Source organism: Chanodichthys erythropterus, chromosome 12, assembly GCF_024489055.1.
Source record: "Chanodichthys erythropterus isolate Z2021 chromosome 12, ASM2448905v1, whole genome shotgun sequence".
NCBI classification, from domain to species: domain Eukaryota; kingdom Metazoa; phylum Chordata; class Actinopteri; order Cypriniformes; family Xenocyprididae; genus Chanodichthys; species Chanodichthys erythropterus.
In genome coordinates, this window is record NC_090232.1 from 41,793,524 (window position 1) to 41,806,374 (window position 12,851).

Sequence of the window (12,851 nt, forward strand, 5' to 3'; positions counted from 1 at the left end):
TGATTCTGGGAGTTTTGTGAGATTCACACATGGAGAATTGGCTGTAAAACTACGAGAGCAGCTGCAGCAGTGCATTTAGTCGCAGCTCATGCATGTATCACACATGTGCGGCTTCAGTCAGCGTGTCGCTCATTCTATTGCAATAACCCTGCATCCTTTTCATCAACTCATTTATTTAGTGTTTTAACAAGTCTCAATTGTGTTTCGCTCCCCAGAGGAAATTCACGGTTGTTGACACTCTTTTTTTTTTTTTCTCATCATTTTGTGTTTTTGCGTTCGTGTTTTTTTTTCTTTACTGTTGGTTGTTGGGTAATTTTCATGTCTTAGCTGCATTATAAAGGTCTGGGAACGAAGGGTCTCGCTGACGCCCGATGGGCGTTTATGGGTCAGACGCTTCACTCCCAGACCAAAGGCAGCCATGATGTAACGGTTTATGAATGACATAATGACGGTATTGGTAATGATGATAATAATTTTAGTGTTTGTACTCGTGACAGCTGTTTGGAAGTTGGATCAGTGTTGTTTCTGTGTTTGGCTTCGGGTTTGTACATATTCAGACTCTTCACACATGGAACAAACTATGTGACGACTCCATTGATTTCACTCACGCATTCTTCCAGTGCCAAGTTTGGGTATTGTCATTTTGTTTGTTTGTTTTTTCTGCTTTTTTGTTTGGTTTGTAGCGTACTGCCAGACCACTGATTTAAAATAAAGAAAATTGATTTATAACTCGGTGCTTAAAGTGAGTCTTTTAAACAGACTGAATCCAGTGATGTTTAGTGTGTGTGTGTGTGTGTGTGTGTGTGTGTGCGCGTGTTTTTGTGACATATCAGGACACAAATTTGTATAATGACATGGGTATTACAAGGAGAGGGTGACTTACGCCATTACGCCTATGGAATGTCCCCACAATTCACAAACGTGTGTGTGTGTGTAAGAGAGACAGTCGTTTTTCTTCATATGTGACATGTAACCATGGAAGTGCACAAGGAATGGCCGCCCATCTCGGATGCCATGGAGATGTGTTGTACACAAGCTTTCCTCTGTTCATCTCTTAAAGTGGTGATTTAAAGATCCAGTCTTAGAAACACATGCTCAATATTTATTCATACTTTCATTAATATATAGCCAAAAATATTGGGACACCCCTCCAAATCATTGAATTCAGGTGTTCCAATCACTTCCATGGCCACAAGTGTATAAAATCAAGCATCTAGGCATGCAGACTGCTTCTACAAACATTTGTGAAAGAAGGGGTCGCTCTCAGGAGCTCAGTGAATTCAAGCGTGGTACCGTGATAGGTTGCCACCTGCACAATAAGTCCATTTGTGAAATTTCCTCACTACTAAATATTCCACAGTCAACTGTTAGTGATATCATAACAAAGTGGAAGCAATTGGGAACAACAGCAACTCAGCCACGAAGTGATAGTCCACGTAAAATCACAGAGCGGGGTCAGTGCATGCTGAGGCGTACAGTGCGCAGAAGTCGCCAACTTTCTCCAGAGTCAATAGCTACAGACCTCCAAACTTCATGTGGCCTTCAGATTAGCTCAAGAACAGTGCGTAGAGAGCTTCATGGAATGGGTTTCCATGGCCGAGCAGCTCCATCCAAGACTTACATCACCAAGTGCAAAGTGTCGGATGCAGTGGTGTAAAGCACGCCAACACTGGACTCTAGAGCAGTGGAGACGTGTTTTCTGGATTGACGAATCACACTTCTCTGTCTGGAATGCAATGGATGAGTCTGGGTTTGGTGGTTGCCAGGAGAACGGTACTTGCCTGACTGCATTGTGCCAAGTGTAAAGTTTGGTGGAGGGGGATTATGGTGTGGGGTTGTTTTTCAGGGGTTGGGCTTGACCCTTAGTTCCAGTGAAAGGAACTCTTAATGCTTCAGCATACCAAGACATTTTGGACAATTCCATGCTCCCGACTTTGTGGGAACAGTTTGGGGATGGACCCTTCCTGTTCCAACATGACTGCGCACTAGTGCACAAAGCAAGGTCCATAGAGTCATGGATGAGCGAGTTTGGTGTGGAAGAACTTGACTGGCCAACATCAGTGCCTGACCTCACAAATGCACTTCTAGAGGAATGGTCAAAAATTCCCATAAACACACTCCTGAACCTTGATTAAGCTGTTATAGCTGCAAAGGGTGGGCCAACTCCATATTAAACCCTACGGATTAAGAATGGGATGTCATTAAAGTTCATGTGCACGTAAAGGCAGGCATATATATATATATATAATGTATATGTGTGTGTTTGCTGTCAAAGTGATTAATCGCATCTAACATAAAAGTATGTAAATATGTGTGTATATGTATGTTTATACACATTTATTTGTGCTGTCAAATCGATTAATCGCCTCTACATAAGTTTATATATTTATATGTGATATGATATAATCGATTTGACAGCACTATATATATATAATATATGTATATAATACAATAATGCCATGTTGACTGTACATTATCCCTAAATATTTAAAATATATGAATGCATGCATATGTGCTTTTATTTTTCAGCCTCTCAATGTCTCTTGGGTTTTGGCTGGATGAATATATAAACTGCTTTAGGAGGAATTATTTCTTGTTTGCAACTTTAGTTTGTGGACAATACAAAGTGTTTTTCTTTTACTTTTCTCAAGAAGGCGTCAGGTTTTTGGAGGTCTGAGAGATCATCCTGCATAGTAATACAGAGCAGTATGAGTGTGTGTGTAGGAGGGGGTGATTGTGTTCACATTTGTTTCCGATTTTATTCATGTAAACAGGGGGGCTGTCAGACTCAGTGGGGCCTGTTTAAATTAAGGCCAGGCTGCTCCGCACACAGCAGCTCACTCGCTGTATGTCACACACAACTGAGAGACTAGAGATATATTTGCATAAATGACACAGAAATGCAAGTTTGGACCCACTTTGGGGTGACCACGAATAAGTTCACCCAAAAATGAACATTTTGTCATTTATTTACCCACATGTCGTTCCAAACCCACTTTTTTCTTTCATGGAAATACAAGGCACCAAAAAGAAAGTACTATAAAAGATGTCCATATGGCTTGTGCACTATATTCCATGTCTTCTTTAGTCAATACCTTTGTGTGAGGAACAGATCAAAATATGTCATTATTTACTTAAAAAAAAAAAATATATATATATATATATATATATATATATATATATATATATATATATATATATATATATATATATATATATATATATATATATATATATATATATATATCTCCCCTCCATTATATTTATATTCATACATATCCAAATTTGAAGATGCATTGAACAAGATTTGATGTTGATGGCAAGCGCCATTGCTCTCATATGTCTTGTCAGTGATTTAGATGCCATGCAAGTGTAAATACGAATTTGTGTGTTCCTTTTTAGAGCTTTACAGCAAATATTGACAATATTTTTTATTTTTACATGAACTATCTCATTAAAATACGCCCTGATGGAGTCCAGGCCAGGTTTCTCCATGCAGACCTTCATTGTGGTTTGTGCCATTAGTCATTTCTCTGCTTAATGACAAGTAACATGGTACAGGCTACAGAAAACAGTGTTATCCACATAATATATATCCCACAATTCCACTCTGCACTGTACACATGACTGAACTGCCCTCTGGGGAAGAGAATAGTTATTCTGTTCAGTTGAACACACCACATGCCACATCCAGCGCACAACAAGCCGATTCATTGGTGTATGAAATGAACCACAGACATGTTTACTATCAATATCATTATGCAACCGGACTGTGAGGGCAAAAATCTGGTGTAAATGCTCATTTCTAGTAGTTTTCAAAGGGTTATTTGCTGGAACAGTCAGCACAAGGGCATTATTGAGTTTGGAGAGCAAGGCTATATTGCAGCATTTAAATATCTTTCTCTCTTACATGCACATAAGAAGAAAGCTGTAGAAGTCTGTATGAAAGCATTTACAAACTCATTTTACTTTGATTTTATGACATGTTTTATGTGAAACAGGCGAAAACAAGGGGAAAAATGTAGAGTGGGTTATCAGATGCAGATAACCTAAAGAGATATTTTGGACTTGGTTAACCTTAATGACATAAAAAAAAATACTAATAATAAAAAAAAAATGTCAGAATTCAGAGATAAAAAGTCATTGTTATATGATAATAATGACTTTTTATGTCATTATTTTGACTCGACTTGAAAGTTGGATTTCTATATCATAATGACTAATGAATATGAATCTAAATTTGTATTTTTTATTCAATAATTATGATTATAATAATTATGAATATATTTTCTCATGTGGCGGAAATGAGTTTCAATACATTAAAACGTCTTGCATAGCTGTAGCTAACGTACTATATGAACGAGTAACCAACGTCAAATATAGTGGTGGTGACTAAAGTAAATCTCAAAGATGGTTTTGTTCACTGTTATAAGTTCGGTTATAAAATGACTCGTAAGTAAAAACGAATTGTATGAAGCATCGGAGCATAAATTAATCGGTGTGTCGAACATAGACAGTAAAAGAAAGGTGTCGAATCATGATTCAGATCGCGTGTCAAACTGCCAACGGCTGAAATCACGTGACTTTGGCGTTCCGAACAGCAGATTCGACACACTGATTCATCTGTACTCCGAATCTTCCTGAAGTAACGTTAGTGTTTTGAAATCGGCCATCACTAAATAAGTCGTTATTTAGTTTTTTTGGCGCTCCAAAATATTCTCGTCGCTTTATAATATTACTATTGAACCACTGTACTCACATGAACTGATTTAAATATGTTTTTAGTACCTTTATGGATCTTGAGAGAGGAAATGTCATTGCTGGCTATGAAGGCCTCACGGAGCCATCGGATTTCAACTAAAATATCTTAATTTGTGTTCTGAAGATGAATGGAGGTCTTACGGGTGTGGAACGGCATGAGGGTGAGTAATAAATAACATTATTTTGGGTGAACTAACCCTTTAAGTGCTCGAATAAAGTACTACCAACCTTATTCTGGTAGCTTGCAGACGTTGTCTTTGAAGCCAATTTTTTTAAAGGTACAACATGCAAAACCAGGAACATGTGTTAGTTCACCCAAAAATGAAAACTATCCCATGATTTACATACCTTCAAGCCATCCAAGGTGTATCTTTTAGACTAACACAATCGGATATTATAAAAATCCCAGCTCCTGATTTCTGAAGTCCAAAAAAAGTGCATCCATCCATCATAAAAGATATCCACACGGCTCCAGGGGGTTAATAAAGGCCTTCTGAAGTGAAGGGTTCTTTTGTTGGAAAAATATCCTATTAACTAAAATAACTAGCTTCCGGCAGATGGCCTATGCAAATAGGCCGTCGATTTACACCAAAAGAGTAACCCCTGACCCGACACATGACGAATGTGGAAGTGCAGAGAATAGACCAAAAGAAAACCCTGGTCATGAATTAGAAGATTAAAATGAGAATTTTTAAAGAGAAATTTTGTAGGATTTCGATATAAGAGAAGAGGAGCTTGAGTTTGTTGCCCAGCCCTATTTGTTTAAACCACAAGAGGTGTCTAAGCTGATGCTTCTCCTACATCATACGTCGGGTCAGAGGTCACTCTTCGGCCAGAAAACTCGACTCGCAAACAGCCGTCTGCTGGAAGTTAGTTATTTTAGATTGTGAAGTTTTAAATATGGATATTTTTCTTTAAAAAAACCTATTGCTTTGCTTCAGAAGGCCTTTATTTATGGAGGTGTATGGATTACTTTTACGATGGATGCACTTTTTTTAGACTTCAAAATTTTAAGCTCCATTCACTACCATTATAAAGCTAGGAAGAGCCAGGATATTTTTTAATATAACTCTGATTGTGTTCATCAGAAAGAAGATAGTCATATACACCTAGGATGGCTTGAGGGTGAGTAAATCATGGGATCATTTTCATTTTTCATTGAACTATCCCTTTAAGATTTCATGTTGCCTAGCACGATTTAGGGAAAAATTGAATTGTAATTTTTCTGATGCATTTAAATTGCTTTAAATTGTGCAGCCTTCCAAACAAGCACAGCAAACCTGGAGCATTTTTTAGCTCAAAATGTTATTATTTTATCAATATGATTATAAAATAATAATAATAACAGCAACAAAAAAAATCATTTTTATTACTAAATAAAATATTATATAATGAGTATAATTGAGTATGTACGGAAGAGGATTAGGGCCAAGCAATAATAAAAAAAAAAACCATCTCGAGATTAAAGTTGTGAAATTTCGAGAAAAAAAGTCGTAAAATTTCGAGAAAAAAGTCCAAATAAAATGTTGAGAATAAACTCGTTAAATTACGAGAAAAAACACGTTAAATTTAGAGAAAAAAGTCAAAATAAAATGTTGAGAATAAACTCGTTCAATTTCGAGAAAAAGGTCGAGATAAAATGTTGAGAGTAAAATAATTTTTTCTCATAATTTAATGAGTTTATTCTCAACATTTTATCTCGAATATTTTTCTCAAAATTTAATGACATTTTTCCTCATAATTTAACGAATTTGTTCTTTTTTTAACAACTTTATTCTCAACATTTTATCTCGACTCTTTTCTCGTGATTTAATGAGTTTATTCTCAACATTTTATTTTGACTTTTTTTTCTCTAAATTTAACAACTGTAATGTCGAGATGGTTTTATTTTTTTATTATTGCTTGGCCCTAATCCTCTTCCGTAAGTATATAATAAAAATTCTATAATAATAAAAATAATAATAATAATAGTAATTTTATTTTACATTACAACTGAAATGTTTTCATTTTCACACTATCAAACCTTTATTTTGGCGGAAAACTGCAAGACGACCCTAAAGCTTCTGTTTTGTTGACAACAGCCGGTTTATAAGTGCTTCTCATAAAATGTTTGGGAAGATGGTTGGCACATTTTGCATTCCCAAATACATGCTATAAGCGACCCAAACTCAGAGCACATGCAGAGCTGTGAATCAAGCTGCTCTGAGAAGCTGAAAACACTGGATCATATGATCATAAATGCTCACAGTGCCGCACTTCACTCTGAAACACAGAACATATAGTCATTTAATCAATATATATAATATACAGCTATGGAAAAAATTAAGAGACCACTTAACATTGATTTCTGCACTTGGAGTGGTCTCTTAATTTTTTCCATAGCTGTATATATATATATAATTTGATAATCACATTGACCCATATCGTGATTTGTTTTTTTTTTTCAATTACTCATGCAGCCCTAATGTTGACTTTATATTTGAACTTTTAAGAGTGTAAAGGTAACGTCAAATGTGTTTATCCGCTTCCTCCAAGTTGCTCAGATCCGGGTCTGTTTCCCATCTTGCTGTCTGCTCATAAGAAACTGCTCCCATGGCTCTGTTGAGACCATTTTTACAGTGTCTCTCTTAATACTTTAGTCTCAAGGATCCAGACGCAACCAAAAACTCCAGACTTGGACTCTTAAAATTTGACAAGATTTGAAGCAATGTATTGCTCCACAGAGCCTTGTAAGGTCCAAAAGGCTTCCAGCTGACCTCGGACTAATGCAGTAAATTCACCATGACCTCTCCGGCCCTGCGGACAGGTTGCCAGATAACTGCTGCTGAAAGTAAACAAACAAGGGTGTACACGGGGAAAGAGACAATGCTGGCCCGGCCCTCTCTTTTCCTGCAAATACACACAACGCACGCACGCATGCATGGCTCCTTCCGAGGTCCCTGTTCAGTGTGGGAAGACTCCTCTGGAGAACGCAGACGGCTCGTTCACTCCCCTCTTGCTCTCTGAACATCTCTATTTCCTCCCTCTTCCTTGTTCTTTTGTGTAAAGCTACACTTGTTGATATCAATGTCCATTTAATCTTTGTTGACCTTCATCATTCTCACACACTTCAAACTCTTTAGTTGTGTGTCACGCACAATAACATCCTGGTGTGTGTATCTGTGTGTTCCCAACTGGGAGGAAACTGTGTTGCACAAACACTATATAGCACGACAGTGCTGAATGAGATGGAGGAGCGTCATCACGGCGCCTCCTGCAGCCTGGGAGCAGGGTCGGGGTGACGGGGTTCAGCTGCGCGCAATCAGGAAGATGGGCCGTTCGGAGAGTAATGCATATAAATGAGCATGTTTTAAGGTTAAATATGCCTACTGAGTGGCAAAAGGTTAACGCCATGTTTTACACTCCAAACAAGCAATATGACACATCTACTATGAAAAACCATCAGTGAAGCTGGCAAAACTGTACACTATCATTAAAATGAACAAAGATGTCAGTGGATGAAACAACTACACTAGACAAAAGTAGAATGACATAACTCTCTCGTTATAATAATCACCAAAGTTGTTGCTAGATGAAATGAGAAAACTAGACAAAAATACAATGATAAAACTATTATGCTGACATTATCAACAAAGCTGTCAGCAGATAAAATGGAAAATTACACAACATAACTAGTAGTGAAGGCAACAAAGCAGTCAGTGATGAAATGAAAAATTAAACAAGTTAAATGACAAAACTAGTATGTTTGAAACTGAAATAAAAAATTAAAATTAAATAAAAATACGAAAATTACTAAAACTAAAAAAAAATGACAAAGGCACATAATAAATTAAATCGAAGACTAGGAAAATGACTAAAGAAGTACGTTCTTAATATTATTTAAAAAAAAAATCTCATTATCAGCAGACAAAATTATTACATTAGAACAAATCATTATCAACAAAGATGTCAGCAGATCAAGCAAAAAAAAAAAAAAAAACTAATATGCATGAGTTTTAACCAATGTTGTTGTTGTTGACAATTATATATACACTGCTCAAAAGAAAATAAAGGAACACTTTTTAATCAGAGAATAGCATTAAGTTAGCTAAACTCCTGAGATATTGATCTGGTCAGTTAAGTAGCAGAGGGGGTTGTTAATCAGTTTCAGCTGCTTTGGTGTTAATAAAATTAACAACAAGTGTACTGGACGGGCAACAATGAGACGACCCCCAAAACAGAAATGGCTTTACAGGTGGAGGCCACTGACATTTTTCCCTGCTCATCTTTTCTGACTGTTTTTCACTAGTTTTGCATTTGGCCAGGTTCAGTGTCTCTACTGGTAGCATGAGGCGATACCTGGACACTTCGGGGGTTGCACAGGCAGTCCAGCTCCTCTAGGATGGCACATCCATACGTGCCATCTCCAGAAGGTTTGCTGTGTCTCCCAGCACAGTCTCAAGAGCATGGAGGAGATTCCAGGAGACAGGCAGTTACTCTAGGAGAGCTGGACTGGACCGCAGAAGGTCCTTAACCCATCTGCAGGACCAGTGTCTGCTCCTTTGTGCAAGGAGGAACAGGAGGAACACTGCCAGAGCCTTAAAAAATGACCTCCAGCAGGCCACTGGTGTAAATGTCTCTGACCAAACAATCAGAAACATACTTCATGAGGGTGGCCCGAGGGCCAGACGTCCTCTAGTGGTCCCTGTTCTCACTGCCCGGCACCGTGGAGCTCGACTGGCATTTGCCATTGAACACCAGAATTGGCAGGTCCGCCACTGGCGCCTTGTGCTTTTCACAGATGAGAGCAGGTTCACCCTGAGCATGTGACAAATGTGAAAGGGTCTGGAGAAGCCTTGAAGAACATTATGCTGCCTGTACAATCGTTCAGCGTGACCGGTTTGGTGGTGGGTCAGTGATGATCTGAGGAGGTGTATCCATGGAGGGACACACAGATCTCTACAGGCTAGACCAGGGGTAGGCAAGTTTGGTCCTAGAGAGCTGCTGCCCTGCTGAGTTTAGCTCCAACCTTAATCAAACACACCTGAACAAGCAAATTAAGCTCTTCAGGATTACTAAGGCTATAGGCAGCTGAAGGTTTTTTTTTCAGGGTTGGAGCTAAACTCTGAAGGACAGCGGCTCTCTAGGACCGAACTTGCCTACCCCTGGGCTAGACAATGGCACCCTGACTGCCATTAGGTATCGGGATGAAATCCTTGGACCCATTGTCAGAACCTACACTGGTGCAGTGGGTCCTGGGTTCCCTTCTGGTGCATGACAATGTGGCGAGAGTATGCAGGCAGTTCCTGGAGGATGAAGGAATTGATACCATTGAATGGCCCCCATGCTCGCCTGACCTAAATCCAATAGAACACCTCTGGGACATTATGTTTCGGTCCATCTGATGCTGCCAGGTTGCACCTCAGACTATCCAGGAGCTCAGTGATGCCTGGTCTAGATCTGGAAGGAAATACCCCAGGACACCATCCATCGTCTCATTAGGAGCGTGTCCCGATGTTATCAGGCATGCATACAAGCACATGGGGGCCATACAAACTACTGAGTACCATTTTGAGTTGCAATGAAAGTTCAGCAAAATGGACTAGCCTGCTGCATCATTTTTCCACTTTGACTTTCAGGGTGTCTTTGAATTCAGTCCTCTGTAGGTTGATAATTTTCATTTCCATCAAATGACGTGGCATCCTTTCATTTCTAACACATTACCCAGTCCATATCAGTATAGATATCCAGCATGATATTTTTCCCCATTGAGATCTGATGTGTTTTCAAAGTGTTCCCTTAATTTTTTTTTTGAGCAGTGTAGTTATATATATATATATATATATATATATATATATGATGAATTATATATGTTCTATATATGTTTTATATATATAGATAAAATAAAATGTCAAGATAAAATGTTGAGAATAAAGTCATTAAATTATGAGAAAAAAGTCGTTAAATTACGAATTTGTTCTCATAATTTAATGACTTTTTTTTCGTAATTTAATGACTTTATTCTCCACATTTTATCTCGACTTTTTTTCTCGAAATTTCACGACATTTTTCTCGTAATTTAATGACTTTATTCTCAACATTTTATCTCGACTTTTTTCTTTAAATTTAACGACATTTTTCTCATAATTTAACAAATTTTTTCTCGTAATTTAACGACTTTTTTCTCGTAATTTAATGACTTTTTTCTCGTAATTTAATGAGTTATTCTCAACATTTTATCTCGACTTTTTTCTCGAAATTTAACAACATTTTTCTCAATTTAACGAATTTGTTCTCGTAATTTAACAACATTTTTCTCGTAATTTAATGAGTTTATTCTCAACATTTTATCTCGACTTTTTTCTTGAAATTTAACGACATTTTTCTCATAATTTAGCGAATTTTGTTCTCGTAATTTAATGACTTTTTTCTCGTAATTTAATGACTTTATTCTCAACATTTTATCTCGACTTTTTTCTCATAATTTAACGAATTTGTTCTTGTAATGTAACGACTTTTTTCTCGAAATTTAACAACATTTTTCTCATAATTTAAAGAATTTGTTCTCATAATGTAACAACTTTTTTCTTGTAAATTAATGACTTTATTCTCAACATTTGATCTCGACTTTTTTCTCGAAATTTTATGAGTTTTTTCTCGAAATTTAACAACTTCAATCTCGAGATGGTTTTATTTTTTTATTATTGCTTGGCCCTAATCCTCTTCCGTAGTGTCTAGTTTATAAATAATAGACAAAACAAAACTAGACAACAGTAAAATGACAAAACTGGAACTCTCATTATAATCAACAAAGTTGTTGGTAGATGAAATGAGAAAACGAGACAAAATTACAAAGATAAAACTAAAGTATGCTGACATTATCAACAAAGCATTCGAATGCTTGAGTTTTAATTAATGAAAACAAAACTGGATACATTAGAGCGACACATCAATGAAGATGTCAGTGGATGAAAAAACTAATTAAATTCTCATTACAAACAGCAAAAGTACAACACCAAAGCTAGTACACTCTTGTTATTATCCAAAATGACCAACAGAGCTGGCAGCAGGCAGAATGACGAGACAAAGGTCAAATGGCAAAACTAGCACGCTCCCATTTTTATCAACAAATCAGTCAGCAGACGAACTGACAAAACCAGACGCTGGCTTGTTGATTACAACAGGATCATTCTAGTTTCGTCATGTTGGTGTAGACATGCTGTAAGGTGTTTTGGTCATCCCTACTGTGGTATATGCATTAGTGTGCTGTTACCGGATTCCTCAGCTTTAACAGTGGGAAGAGGACAAAGAAAGACTCCTGTTGAGTCCAGCGTGGTCTAAATGTCTGCACATGCTGGAATTTGATGCTATTTGTAGTTACAGGTCCAAAGCTGGACAAGGCCTTTGGGACACCCGCCCTCTCCCCATCTGTCTCACTCAAGTTTTTTATTCACTCATTCAGCAGCTCACCATTAATATGTTTTTGACTTTGCATTACAATGGCTGCTCATTCATGAGATCTGTTAGATAATGCACAGGAAGACAGTGTTACTGGTGGTGTAAAATGGGACATGCTGTCATACCAGCACGTGCCCGGCTTTCTACGCGCACACACACACATACATACTATCACATGTAATTCATGCACATTCACACACACACCACAACCTCCGCTTCTGAGAACCCCAGAAATGCGAAAGTGTCCGTATAGAGTTTTAATGGGTGCTTCTCATTTCTTATTTGTGCATTCCCGTTTCCTTTCCTTGCGTCTTAGCCCCACCCCATAGGATGTGAGGGAAAGATACACCTGTGTATCCTCGCTCATGACTCCTCGGGAAGCTTCCTCGCTCCTCACAGTGAAATTAGAGAATTGAGATGCCCTTCAAGATGGCTGAGTTCGATCGGTTTCCGGGTCAAGGGCTGGAGGAGCGAGGAAGCATCAATTTGAGTATTGAGAAGCACTCAATGTCTGTGCACATATATGTGTGAGATATACAAAACATGTCATTTTATATAAGAACAAATATATTTATATTCAATATATTTTTATTGATATATTTGTTACAAAATATTCAAATATATACAAATATATAAATAGTTTGAGTGTTGGG